This window comes from Heptranchias perlo, chromosome 9 (assembly GCF_035084215.1).
Source record: "Heptranchias perlo isolate sHepPer1 chromosome 9, sHepPer1.hap1, whole genome shotgun sequence".
Classification (NCBI taxonomy): Eukaryota; Metazoa; Chordata; class Chondrichthyes; order Hexanchiformes; family Hexanchidae; genus Heptranchias; species Heptranchias perlo.
The window spans coordinates 28,140,126-28,154,809 of NC_090333.1; positions in this window are offsets into that span (position 1 = coordinate 28,140,126).

Here is a 14,684-nt window from a genome sequence, read left to right on the forward strand (position 1 = left end):
AATGGGCAACAAGGGATCAATGTCAGTATACAGCATAGTTAGCCAGCTAGTGAGTTTTTATTTGCAGTGAATTCAAGACAATTTAATTTATCGAAGGATTAATGCAGACACTTGTAATAAATCGGCCCATTTCGATGAACATTTTAAAGATAGTGATGCTGCTGAATGTCACATGGCTGAGTTTTGCCATCATTCTTTCTTGTACAGAAATGCCAGTCTCTCCCATAAGCAGTTTGGCTGCCTTTTGTGTAGGAGTGTGGCTATATGACCCAATGCCTAAGTATGACTTGGAGAGGAGAGTGGGGGGGGGGGGGGGGGGGAGTGGGGAGATGGCAGTATTGAACAAAAATACTGTTTCAGCCCTGGTGAGGGATGATTGATGTGCTAATAGAATCTATTTGGTTAGAGATGAGCTGGGCATTTAGGGGGAGGAATTATTGAAATGTTTCCAGCCCAACAAGGAAGGAAGGAAGGGAGCTGTGTTGGATCTCGTTCCAGGGAATAAAGTGGAGCCTGTTTCAGTGGAAGAGTATTTGGGGAACGTTGACCATAATGTTAGGTTTAAAGTAATTATGCAGCAATTAGTGGTGACTATACTCCACTGGAAATGGGATAATTGCAGTGAGTTGAGGTATCTGGTCTAGCTGGATTGGAAACAGCTTGGCAGGTAAACCAGTAAATGAGCAATGGGAGGCTTTCAAGGAGGAGATAGTTTGGGTACAAACTAAACATTCCCATGAAGGGAAACCACAACCAAAGAGCTCTCTGGGTGACTAAAGAAATTGAGATTTAAAGGAGGCTTATAATGCATTAATAAATCGAGCAGAGTGCAGAGAACTGAAAAGGGAAATAAGAGGGGCAATGGAGTATGAGGAAAGATTACTGGGTACAAGAGGGGAATGTAAGTCTTTCAAATAGTCAAAGGAAAAGTGGGGTCGATTAGGGACCAAAAAGGAAATCTTGTAGAGGCAGAGGACATAGCTCAGGCACTGAGTGGGTGCTTTCTATCCCTCTTCAGGAAAGAAGAGGATGCTGCTGATCTAACGGTAAAGGAATAGGGTGTAGAATAATTTGGTAGGGCAAAAATAGAGGATGTACTGAAAAGGTTGACTGCACTCAAGGTAGAAATGTTACGCTGGGTGGGTTCTAGATTGATGAGGGAAGTAAAGGTGGAAATAATGGACGCTGTGGTCACAATCTCAGTCCTTGGATATGGGAGTGGTACTGGGGGTTGCATTTGTTACACCCTGTTCAAAAAGGGGGAGAGGGATAAACCCAGTAACCACAGGCTGGTAAGCCTAACTAAAGTGGTGGGGAAATTCAGGAGACCATAATTTGTACAATATTCATTTTCACTTGGAATAACGGGTTAATTAATGACAGCCAACACAGATTTGTTCAAGTCATGGCTGAAAAACTTGATTGAGTGCTTTGCTGAAATAACGGAGAGGGTTGATGAAGGTAGTATGGTTGATGCTGTGTGTATAGACTTTCAAAAGATGTTTTGATAAAGTACCAGATGTTAGACTTTGACAAAATTGAAGCCCAATGGAATATAGGAGCACAGAATTACATCGAAATTTACAGCACAGGCCATTTGTCCTAGCGGGTCTATGTTCCACAGTGACAACATTGGCTGAGAGATAAAGCATGGAGTAGTGGTGAATGGTTGTTTTCCAGACTAGTGGAAAGTAGACAGTGGTGTCCTCTAGCAGTCTGTATTAGGACCACTACTCTGATATACATTAATACCTTGGGCACAATTTCATAAGACAGATTGGTAAAATGGGTAGATACAGCAGATGAAATTTAATGTATTGAAGTGATGCACATTGATAGGAAGAATGAGGAAAGGCAATATAAACTAAATGGTACAATATTTTAAAAAGGGTACAGGAAGAGAGACCTGGAGGTGCACATACACAAATCTTTGATGGTAGCAGGACAAGATAAGGATGGGATCCTGGGCTTTATGAATAAGAATATAAAAGCAAGGAAGTTATGCCAAATCTTTATAAATCACTTGTTTGACCTCAGCTAGATTATTGTTTAAGATAATTGGCAAAAGAACCAGAGGGGCAATGAGATTTTTTTTCCCCCTGCAGCCTGTTATAATCTGGAATGCCTGAAAGGGTGGTGGAAGCAGATTGAATGGTAATATTCCAAAGCGAATTGATTATATACTTTGAAAAGGAAAAAAAAATTGCATGGCTATGGGGAGAGCAGCACTAATTGAATAAATCTTTCAAAGAGCTGTTGCAGGCACAGTGGCCTCTTGTGCTTTATGATTTTGTAATAGCGTAACTGGATATTCATGACTTTTGAACATATCCCCACTTGTGCTTCCAGTCATTTCAAAGGTATGAAAACACTTGGTGAAATGAGGCCAGATATGAACTAGCAGGTGAACATACAGAGCAATAGCTAAGACTGGACTCGCTTAATTTGATCAGTACAACTTGTCTTTGTAATGAAACAAAATAGTGCAAATGTTGTGTTTCCCCCATCTTGCTTCATTTAAAATAACTACCTTTATATAACCTAACCAGAGTACCGCAAAGATTTCTGTTTAAAAAAAACTTCATTTTTAAAAATCTGTTTACTACTGAAGGGAGGACCTAGGCCATACAGTCTCCACTGAGCGCTTGGAACCAGAAACCTTCCAACGTAGTGGGTGTGAAGTGTTTTGATTACTGAGACAGGATAACGAATTGCTTGTTTGTGGTTACTGGGGAAACAAGTTGTCAGTAGGTCATTAGCATTTTAACCACCCTCTGTCTTGATGCTGTGACAAAATGGTAAAAAAAAACCAAATGGAAATTAGGCAATTAATTTGTGTGTCAACACCATTAAACAATGAAAGTTAAAGAAACATTTGGTTGTCAAAGAACACAAGTATCCTTATTCAAAACTTTACATCTCATGTTAAAAGGCAGATTAAGAAAAGGCTTGGTAGGTTGATGCTAGATATGAATCAGAAAGTTTACAGAGCAATAGTTATGACATTTCACTAATTCAATCAGTACAACTTGTCTTTCTTTGTGTTCTCATATACATGACATTTATTGTTTCAGGGAGCTGCCCTGTAACACATCCTAGCCACATTTTATTTATGATGGCTTTCTGGCTGTTCAGGGCTACTGTTTTAATAGCGTTTTAATCAGTAGACCACGAGTGACCTCCCAGGGAGCCAGTTGCAGGAGGTTGCTTGGAACATCCGCAGGTTTCCCAAGACTGCCATAGTATTGGCCACCTGGGATGAGATTGTCCACTGGTTCTGGCATTTGACAATTGAAGTTCCTGCTCGTTAATAGCGCACACAACTCTTTACTCATCATAGTTATCAAATCCATAGGTCTACATAAGCACTTCCAATTACCCCTATCTCTCTCAGTCCTAGAATCAGAAAGAGGGCACTCAGCCCATCATGCCTGCACTGGCTCTCTGAAAGAGCTAGCGATTATTCCCTGTACCATTTTAATTTTCTTTTTCAAATATATCCATTCTTTCAAAAGCTGTTATGGATTCTGCTTTCACCAGTTTCTGATAGGGCATGCAATCTCCTAACGACTGCCTAATCACTGCTGTTATTTTGAAATGATTGACTTATGTCGTCCAGTTATCAACTCACCAGACAGTAAAAATATCTATTCACCCAATCAGAACCCTTCATAATTTTAATCATCTTTATGATAGCTTTCTCTGCTTTCATTTTTAAAATCCTCTCCAGAACTAAAGCCATTCATCCCTGGTGTCATAGTAAATTTCTTCTGCATCCTTTCCAACGTAGGATATCCAAGATGACACAATATTGTAACTGGCCTAACAAATGATTTATAAAGATGTGGCATTACTTTTGTATACCCTATATATAAAATGTAGCATCCTGCTGTTTTCACTTTATTATCTTCCCACTTTTGAACATTTGTGTATCTGAGGCTTTCTCCCTCCCTCCCCCCCCCCCCCCCCAAAGACTCTTGGCTCTGCTATTCCTTTCAAAGTTTTACCATTTAATGTACAATTCCTTATTTTTCCTCCCAAGATGTATCACCTCACATTTCTCAAACTTAAATTTTATCTAGCATCTATCTTCCTAACCCAGTAACCTGTTTATGTCCCTGACATCACTTACAGTACACTTCATTAACCATGCTCCCTATTTTTGTGTCATCTGCAAATTTTGATATTGTGGCTCTATACCCAAGTCCAGATCATTTATATATTCTGTGAAGAGCTAATGCCTGATCCCTGCACGACACCACTGTTTACATCCCTCCAGTCCAAAAAAAATCTATTTACTTTCTTTTCTATCCTTCAACCAAGTTCTTATCCACACTGCAAAATTCTCTTGAATACCACATGCCTTAATTTTATCAGCAAGCCTCCTTTGTGGCACTTTATCAAAAAGCACTGAAACGGCCTTCAGCAAAGTCATATGCAGTTGTAGCCAGAGAATCGCCTGCAACAGCTTCTCTTTCTGCACCTGCATTGTTGGTGGCAATGTCTTCATCTGCCTAAGCTCTGGAATTCCCTCCCTAAACTGCTCCTCCTTTAAGATGCTCCTTAAAACCTACCTCTCTTTTCCCTTTCACTAACATTTTGGTCACCTAACCTAATATCTCCTTATGTGGCTTGGTGTCAAATTTTGTTTAATAATGCTCTTGTGAAGCGCCTTGGAACGTTTATACTATGTTAAAGGCGCTATATAAATGCAAGTTGTTTTGAAAACCCATATACACAACATCTATTGTATTTCCATTATCAATGTACTCCATTACTTCAGAAAATTCTAATAAATCTGCTAGACATGACATTGCCTGTTACAAATCCATGGTGGCTGTGTGGAACTAGGGAAAATCTTGGAAATGATTAAGTGATTGCAGGATGGGAGGACGTACTTAGCAGATCAGTGTTAGGATCAATACTCCTAATTTACATCAGTGACTTGGATTCAGAAACTCAATGCAAATTAATTGTGTGCAAATATACCAAACTACAATGGGCTGTGGAATTGGCAGAAGCAGCTCAAAAATTACAAGATTAATGGGACAAAATATGTAAAGCAGAAGAATGGCAGATGAAATTTAATGCAAACAAGAACAGTACACCATGTAGGAAGGAAAAATGAGTAACATGTACATTCCATCAGTGATTTGAAGTAGCTAAGAATTAAGTTGAAATAGACCCAGAATTCAGCGTGTCCAATCAATGTAGCGAAGCACTCAGCAAAGCCAATAGAATGTTGAACAAGTCAGAGGAAGTAATGTTCAAACTGTACATTGTTCTGATCAGACTATACTATCAATCCTATGTCAGTTCTGGTCACCCAGACATAAGGGAGGTATTCAACAATTGGAGGCAGAGCAAAAAAAAGCAACAGGGTAATCCCTAATGACAATGGTCTCAATTAGGAAAGATTGGAGAAATTTGGACTTTTTGTCTTAAAACTCCCAACTGTCCAACCTTTGACCTTTCATTTGCCACAATACTTCAGCAGCTATCGATCTAGTTAATTACATCCCCACCTCTACATTTGATGCCCTTGTCGCCAGTAAAACATTTACTCTCTTCCACTCTGGTCATTCCCCTTGATACAGCTTCCATCTCTCCCTTACGTCCAAGGGACACAGGTTTAAAAGCACACAAATGACTTAGCCATTCATTGCCGGATCTGGTAGAACTACATCAAGCACTACTGGGCCCGGCTCTCCTCTGCCAAAACTGCTTACTATTCCAGGATTATCCTGGAATGCAAAGATAACCTCGGCTTCTTCTCTACCAACCATCTTCCTACATCCTTTTCCCCTGCCCCCTCCACCCTTACCTGCAACAACTAGTGTGAGGAGCTCATGGACTTCTTTGTCACTAAGATTGAAACCATTTGTTCAGCTGCCTCTGCGGTATCGTACCTTTCCCCATGCTCACAAAGCCAAGCTTCCCCAAAAGTTGCACCCTGCCCTCGTCCCAAACTTGCATTTTTCTGCAGTTTCTCCCCTATCTCCCCTCATGCCCTCTCCAAGCTCATCTTGTCAATGGGACCCACTTTCTGCTCTCTCAACCCTATTAGAATCATAGAAAATTTACAACACAGAAGGAGGCCGTTCGGCCCATCATGTCCGTGCCGGCTGAGAAATGAGCCACCCAGCCTAATCCCACTTACCCGCATTTGATCTGTAGCCTGCAGGTCACGGCTCTTCAGGTGTACATCCAGGTATTTTTTAAATGAGTTGAGGGTTTCTGCCTCTACCACCCTCTCAGGCAGTGAGTTCCAAACCCTCTGGGTGAAAAAAGTTTTCCTAATTTCCGCTCTAATCCTACCAATCGCTTTAAATCTATGCCCCCTGGTTATTGACCCCTCTGCTAAGGGAAATAGGTCCTTCCTATCCACTCTATCTAGGCCCCTCATCATTTTGTACACCTCAATCAAATCACCCCTCAGCCTCCTCTGTTCCAAGGAAAACAACCCCAGCCTATCCAATCTGTCATCATAGCTAAATTTTTCCAGTCCTGGCAACATCCTCATAAATCTCCTCTGCACCCTCTCAAGTGCAATTAAGTCCTTCCTGTAATGTGGTGACCAGAACTGTATGCAGTACTCAAGCTGTGGCCTAACTAGTGTTTTATACAGTTCCAGCATAACATTCCTGCTTTTGTATTCTATGCCTCAGCTAAAAATGCTAAATTTGCCTTCTTAACTACCTTATTTAGCTGTCCTGCTACCTTCAGGGATTTGTGGACATGCACTCCAAGGTCCCTCACTTCCTCTACACCTCTCAGTATCCTCCCATTTATTGTGTATTCCCTTGCCTTGTTTGCTCTCCCCAAATGCATTAACTCACACTTCTCCGGATTGAAGTCCATTTGCCACTTTTCTGCCCATCTGACCAGTCCATTGATATCTTCCAGCTTTCCTCCTCACTATCAACCAAACGCCTATCTTTGTGTCATCCACAAATTTCTTAATCATGCCCCCTACGTTTAAGTCCAAATCGGTAATGTATACCACAAAAAGCAAAGGACCTAGTACCGAGCCCTGCGGCACCCCACTCGAAACAGCCTTCCAGTTGCAAAAACACCTGTCGACCATTATCCTTTGTTCCCTGCCACTGAGCCAATTTTGGATCCAATTTGCCACATTCCCTTCGATCCCATGGGCCTTTTTTGACCAATCTGCCATGTGGGATCTTGTCAAAAGCCTTGCTAAAATCCATGTAGACGACATCAATTGCGCTACCCTCATCGATCCTCCTTGTCACCGCCTCAAAAAATTCAATCAAGCTATTCCCACTAAACTGCTGATCACCCAATTTCCCTTCTTGGCCCCCATACTAATTGATATTGTAAACAGCTCCCATCCTCAGGGACTGTCCCCCTCCCTTTCAAATCTGCCATCATCACCCCCTTTTTCAAAAAATCCACCCTTGACCCCTCTGTCCTTGCAACCTACTGCCCCATCTCCAACCTCCCTTTCCCCTCCAAAGTCCTTGAATGTGTTATTGTCTCCCAAATCTGTGCCCATCTTTACCGCAACTCCATGTTTGGATCGCTCCAATCAGGTTTCCACCCCTGCCACAGAAGTGAAATGACCCTAATCAAAGTCACAAATTGCATCCTCTGTGACTTTGACTTTGGTGCATGGTACCTCCTCATCTTTCTCAACCTGTCTGCAACCTTTGACACGATTGTCTACACCATCCTCCTCCAATGCTACTCCTCCGTTGTCCTCACCTGGTTCCACTCTTAACTATCCAGTTGTAACCAGAGAATTTCCAGCAATGGCTTCCCTTCCCACCCCGGTACTGTTACCTCTGGAGTCCCCCAAAGATCTATCCTAGTCTCATCCACATACTGCCCCTCAGTGACATCAGCCAGAGACAGGACATCAGGTTCCACATGTCACTGCCGATACCCAGCTCTACCTCACCACCACCTCTTTTAACCCATCCATTGCCTCTGTTGTCAGATTGCTTGTCTGACATCCAGTCCCTCCAATTAAACAGGAAGACTGAAGGCATTGTCTCAAGTGCCTGCCACAAACTGCTTTTAGTCACCAGTCCTAATATCTCCTTCTTTGGCACAGTGTCAATTTTTACCTGATTACGCTCCTGTGAAGCGGCTTGGGATGTTTTACTATCTTAAAGGTGCTATATAAATTCAACATCACATAATATGTGATCATAGTATCATTAGGTTTATAATAGTTATGGAAAGGGACAAGGAACAATCAAATGTGAAAATATTTAACTGAAGGAGTGCTAATTTCACTGTGTTAAAAAGGGATCTTGCCCAGATGGATTGGAATCAAAAGTTGGCAAAACAGTAATTGAACAATGGGAGACCTTCAAGGAGGAGTTGGTTTGGGTACAGAATGGACACATTCCTACGAGGGGGAAAGGAAGGGCATCCAAAGCTAGAGCTCCCTGGATAGCTGAAGATACAGAGATTAAAATGAAACCAAAAAAGGAGTCTTATAACGAATGTAAGTTTCAAAATACAGTAGAGAACCAGGCTGAATACAGAAAGTACAGAGGAGATCTAGAAAATGGAATAAGAGGGGCAAAGAGAGAGTATGAAAATAGATGAGCAGCTGACACAAAAGGGATCTCAAAAGTCTTTTATAAACATAAATAATAAAAGGGTAGTCAACGGAAGGGTGGGACCAATTAGGGACAAAAAAGGAGATCTTGTGGAGGCAGAGGGCATTGTTGAGGTATTAAATGAATACTTCGCATCCGTCTTCACGAGAGAAAAGGATGCTGCCATTGTATCAGTAAAGGAGGAGGGTAGTAGCAATAATGATAGGAGAAAAATAGAGGTACTTAAAAGATTGGCAGTTCTCAAAGTAGAATAATCATCCAGTCTAGATGGAATGCATCCTAGGTTACTGAGGGAAGTACGGGTGGAAATTGCAGAGGCTCTGGCCGTAATGTTCCAATCCTCCTTAGATATGGATATGGTGCCAGAGGACTGGAGGATTACAAATGTTACACCCCTGTTCAAAAAAGGGGAGAGGGATAAACCCAGCCATTACAGGCCAGTCAGCCTAATGTTGGTGATGGGGAAACTTTTAGAAACAATAATCCGGGACAAAATTAATTAGCACTTTGAAAAGTACGGGCTAATAAATGAAAGTCAGTATGGATTTGTTAAAGGAAAATTGTGTTTGACTAAATTGATTGAGTTCTTTGATGAAATAACGGAGAGGGTTGATGAGTGTAGTGCAGTTGATGTTGTATGTATGGATTTTCAAAAGGCATTTGATAAAGTACTACTTAAGTCTTGTTAGCAAAATTAAAGCCCAAGGGATTAAAGGAACAGTGGCTGCATGGATACAAAATTGGCTACAGGACAGAAAGCAGAGAGTGGTAGTGAACAGTTGTTTTCAGACTGGACAGAAGTATACAGTGGTGTTCCCCAGGGGTCAGTATTAGGACCACTGCTATTATTGCTATCTATTAATGACCTGGACTTGGGTATAGAGGGTATAATTTCAAAGTTTGCAGATGACACGAAACTGGAAAATGTAGTAAACAATGTGGAGGATTGTAACAGATCTCAGGAGGACATAGACAGACTGGTGAAATGGGCGGTCACATGGCAGATGAATTTTAATGCAGAGAATTGTGAAGTGATACATTTTGGTAGGAAGATGAGCAGAGGCAATATAAACTAAACTGTACAATTTTAAAGGGGGTGCAGGAACAGAGAGACCTGGGGGTGCACATACACAAATCTTTGAAGGTGGCAGGACAAGTTGAGAAGGCTGTTAAAAGAGCATACGGAATCCTGGGCTTTATTAATATAGGCATAGAGAACAAAAGCAAGGAAGTTTTTCAAAACGTTTATAAAACACTGGTTAGGCCTCATCTGGAGTATTGTGTCCAATTCTGGGCACCACACTTTAGGAAGGATGTCAAGGCATTAGAGAAGGTGCAAAAGAGATTTACTGGAATGACACCAGGGATGAGGGACTTCAGTTATGTGGAGAGACTGGAGAAACTGGGGTTGTTCTCCTTGGAACGGAGAAAGTAATGGGGAGATTTGATAGAGGTGTTCAAAATCATGAACGGTTTTGATAGAGTAAATAAGGAGAAACTGTTTCCAGTGGCAGAAGGCTCGGTAACCAGAGGACTCAGATTTACGGTGATCGTCAAAAGAGCCAGCGGCGACATGAGGAAACATTTTTTATGCAGCGAGTTGTAATGATCTGAAATGCACTGCCTGAAAGGGCGGTGGAAGCATATTCAATAGTAACTTTCAAAAGGGAATTCGATAAATACTTGAAGGGAAAAAAATTACAGGACTATGGGGAAAGAGCAGGGGAATGGGACTAATTAGAAAGCTCTTGCAAAGAGCCAGCACAGGCATAGTGGGCAGAATGGCCTTCTCCTGTGCTGTACCTACTATGATGTTATGAAGTTGATGTTGTTGAAAGATATATAAGAGGGGATGTTATTGAAGTATATGATAATTAATGGTGTGGAAAAAATTAATCTTGAAAATTGTGTGAGTAGAACAAGGAGACAAAGGTCAAACTAGTAAAAGGCAAGTTTAAGAATGATATCAGGAAGGCCTCATGTGCAGCCAGCTGTCATGCTAGGTTTCACCAGATCAGTGGTCCCAGGGTTTCCATTCAATCAGAACTTAGGGTGCTGTCCTTAAATTAGGATTGTTGTCCAGTACGTACAGCACAGAAACAGGCCGTTCGGCTCAACTGGTCCATGCCATTGTTTATGCTCAACATGAGCCTCCTTCCACTTCTCTTCATGTAACCCTATTAGCATACCTTTCTATTCCTTTCTCCCTCATGTGTTTATCTAGCTTTCCCTTAAATGCATCTATGCTATTCGCCTCAACTACTCTTTTTTTTTCTTTTCTTTTTTTTTTCTCTAAATTAGGCCCCCCTTTTTTTTTTCTAAATTAGGCCCCCCCTTTTATAAGAAGGGGGGGGTGTGGGGTGTGCTTAACAACTAAAAACCAAACAAACCAAAACCAAGTGTTCAAATCAAAATTTTATTATCCTCGTTCAGGATGCACTCCAGCCCCTGTGGTGCCCAACGGTCGCAGAAAGCCTCAAGCGTATCGGCAGACACCGCGTGCTCCATCTCCAGGGCCACCCGGGCGCGGAGCAACCCGCGAAAGAGAGGCAGACAGGCCGAGCGCCCGCCCCCACGGACCGCGAGCATCCTGGACCTGTGGATAGCCACCTTGGACAGGCCCAGGAGCAGGCCCACGAGGACGTCCACCGACCTGCCCGCCCCCCCTCCTCACCGGGCGGCCAAAGATCAGGAGCGTGGGACTGAAGTGCAGCCAGAAATTGAGGAGCAGCCCCTCCAAATAATGGAACAGGGGCTGCAGTCTCGCACACCCAGTGTACAAATGAAAAACGGACTCCTCCAGGCCGCAGAAAATGCAAGCGGCCTGGGTGTCCGTAAAATGGCGTAGCCGCCTATTGCACGGGACTGCTTCGTGCAACACCCTCCACCCCAGATCCCCAAAGTAACACGGGAGGACCCCCGTATAGAGAGCCTCCCACTGGGGACCCCCGTCTCCGCCGGACGGCAGGATGGCATGCCAGGGCGTGTCCGGGCGAGAGACGAGGGCGAGGAAGTGGATGGTGTGCAGGAGCAGCCCGTACAGGAAATCCCTCCGCGCGGTGTGAAACGGCACGGAGGGAATTTCCGAGAGATGGCTCAAGTTGTGAGGCGCGGCCCCCCGAGGGAGGTTCCGGGGTTTGGCGCCGAGGAGGAACTCCGTCCGAACGGGGGTCAGGTCGGACGGGATGGCTCCGCACGCCTGAGCCGCCTCCACATCCCGAGTGGAGTCAGGGCCGAGCGCCGATTTCAACGCCCGGATGGCGATGGCCGCGTCCCCGGCACGCCACGAGGACATCCGTGCGGCGAGCGCCCACGGCTCCAACCAACCCGACCCACCGCCATCCAGGACGTCCCTGACTCTGGTCACCCGACCGGCCACAGCCCTCCGCTCCGTCAGCCACGAGCGGCCGAAGCCGATATCGCGGAGGAACGGATTCCCGAGCAGCGGCTCCTGCAGGACGGCCGCTACCCCTGACGGGCGAGAGCTCCGACCGGAGACGACCATGTTCCAGACCCTGAGCAGATCCTGGTAAAAGACAGGCAGCTCCTGCAAAGACATGCGGCCGCCCACCAGTGAGATGAACAGGAGCTGCGTGTCGTAGTTCAGGCCGTGCAGCTGGCGGAAAAAATACGTCGCCAGCGCACGCCATCTAAGAGGACGCTCCGCGTACAGGTATCTTTTTTTTTCCAAAAAATATACTTTATTCATAAAAATTTGCAGCAGTACATACAAAACAGTTGTCATATCACTTTCCAAACGTACACAATACAGATTATACAATTTGCAGGTTACGTTAAGTGCAGTACAATGAACACATTGGACATCATTGCAGTTCATGACACTCTAGGGTGTCTCATTGCATCATACTCAACACAGATTATTGCTTACAGATTCATTTCTGGTCCATTTCAGATTCATTACAGGTACATTACAGCAATTTGAATTTTACATTCTGCCCGAGGGGGTTTTTCCCTGATTGCAGCCCCTCGGTTTACAATGGCGGGAAGGCTCTAAACGGTTGCCTTTCCCCACAGGGCTTTTGCGGCGGCCGCACCCATCCTCAGTGCGTCCCTGAGCATGTGGTCCTGGACCTTGGAATGTGCCAGTCTGCAACACTCGGTCGAGGACAGCTCCTTGTGCTGGAAGACCAGCAAGTTTCGGGCAGACCAAAGGGCGTCTTTCACCGAGTTGATGGTCTTCCAGCAGCAGCCGATGTCCGTCTCAGTGTGCGTCCCCGGGAACAGCCCGTAGAGCACAGAAACCTGTGTTACGGAACTGCTCGGGACGAACCTGGACAGATACCACTGCATCTCTCTCCAGACCTTCTTTGCAAAGGCACATTCCATAAGGAGATGGGTGACGGTCTCGTCTCCACCGCAGCCTCCTCTGGGACAGCGCGCGGTGGCGCTGAGAGCCCGGGAGTGCATGAAGGATCTGACGGGAAGGGCCCTTCTCACCACCAGCCAAGCTAGGTCTTGGTGCTTGTTTGAAAGCTCTGGCGATGAGGCGTTCTGCCAAATGACATTGACAGTCTGCTCGGGGAATCAACCGACAGGATCCACCATCTCCTTTTCCCGCAGGGTCTCGAGGACGTTACGTGCGGACCACTTGCTGATCGCCTTGTGGTCAAAGGTGTTTTCCTGCACAAACCTTTCCACGAAGGACAGGTGGGGCGGAACGGTCCAACTGGACGGAGCGTTCCGTGGCAGCGTGGCCAGGCCCATCCTTCTCAACACCGGGGACAGGTAGAACCTCAGCATGTAGTGACACTTTGTGTTTGCGTACTGAGGGTCTATGCACAGCTTGATGCAGCCGCACACAAAGGTGGCCATCAGGATGAGGGCCACGTTGGGCACGCCTTTCCCCCCTTTCTCTGGAGATTTGTACATCGTGACCCTGCGGACACGGTCCATTTTTGATCTCCAGACAAAGTGGAAGATGGCTCGGGTGACTGTCGCGGCGCAGGAGCGAGGAATGGGCCAGACCTGCGCCACGTACAGCAACACCGAGAGCACCTCGCACCTGATGACCAGGTTCTTGCCCACGATCGAGAGGGATCGTTGATGCCACAGTCCCAGTTTCTGCTTAACCTTGGAGATACGCTCCTCCCAGTTTTTGGTGCACGCCCCGGCCCCCCCGAACCAGATCCCCAGCACCTTCAGGTAATCCGACCTGACGGTGAAGGGGACAAAGGATCGGTCAGTCCAGTTCCCAAAGAACATGGTCTCGCTCTTGCTACGATTTACCCTGGCCCCCGAGGCCAGTTCGAACTGGTCGCAGATGCTCATCAATCTGCGGACCGACAGCTGATCCGAGCAAAAGACGGCGACGTCATCCATGTACAGGGAGGCCTTGACCTGAGTGCCTCCGCTGCCTGGGATCGTCACCCCTCTTATGCCCGCATCCCTCCTGATGGACTCGGCAAAGGGTTCGATGCAACACACGAACAAGACGGAGGAGAGAGGACAGCCCTGCCTGACTCCAGATTTGATCGGAAAGCTTTCTGATTCCCACCCGTTGATTGAAACTGCGCTACTGATGTTTGTGTAGAGCAGTTGGATCCAATTGCGGATTCCCTCCCCAAACCCCATTTTGGAGAGCACGTCCATCATGTACGTGTGGGATATTCTGTCAAAGGCCTTCTCCTGGTCCAGGCTGATCAGGCAGGTGTTCACCCCCCTGTCCTGTACGTAGGCAATCGTATCCCTGAGTAGCGCCAGGCTATCAGAGATCTTCCTGCCGGGTACGGTGCAGGTCTGATCGGGGTGGATCACCACCTCCAGGGCTGACTTGACCCGATTGACGATGACCTTGGACAGAATTTTGTAGTCCACGTTAAGTAGTGAGATGGGTCGCCAATTTTTGATTTCTTCCCTCTCCCCCTTCCGTACAGGTATCGCTGCAGCGTCCGAAGGCGGAAAGTTGCCACCTGGGTGCGGACGCACAAGAGCCCCTGACCGCCCTCCCTAAGCTGGAGACTCAGGACCGCGGCAGCGACCCAGTGCATCCCTTTGGCCCAGAAGAAGTTTTTTTTTTCCTTTTTTTTTCTTTTTCTTTTTGTTTTTTTTTTCTAATTAGGCCCCCCT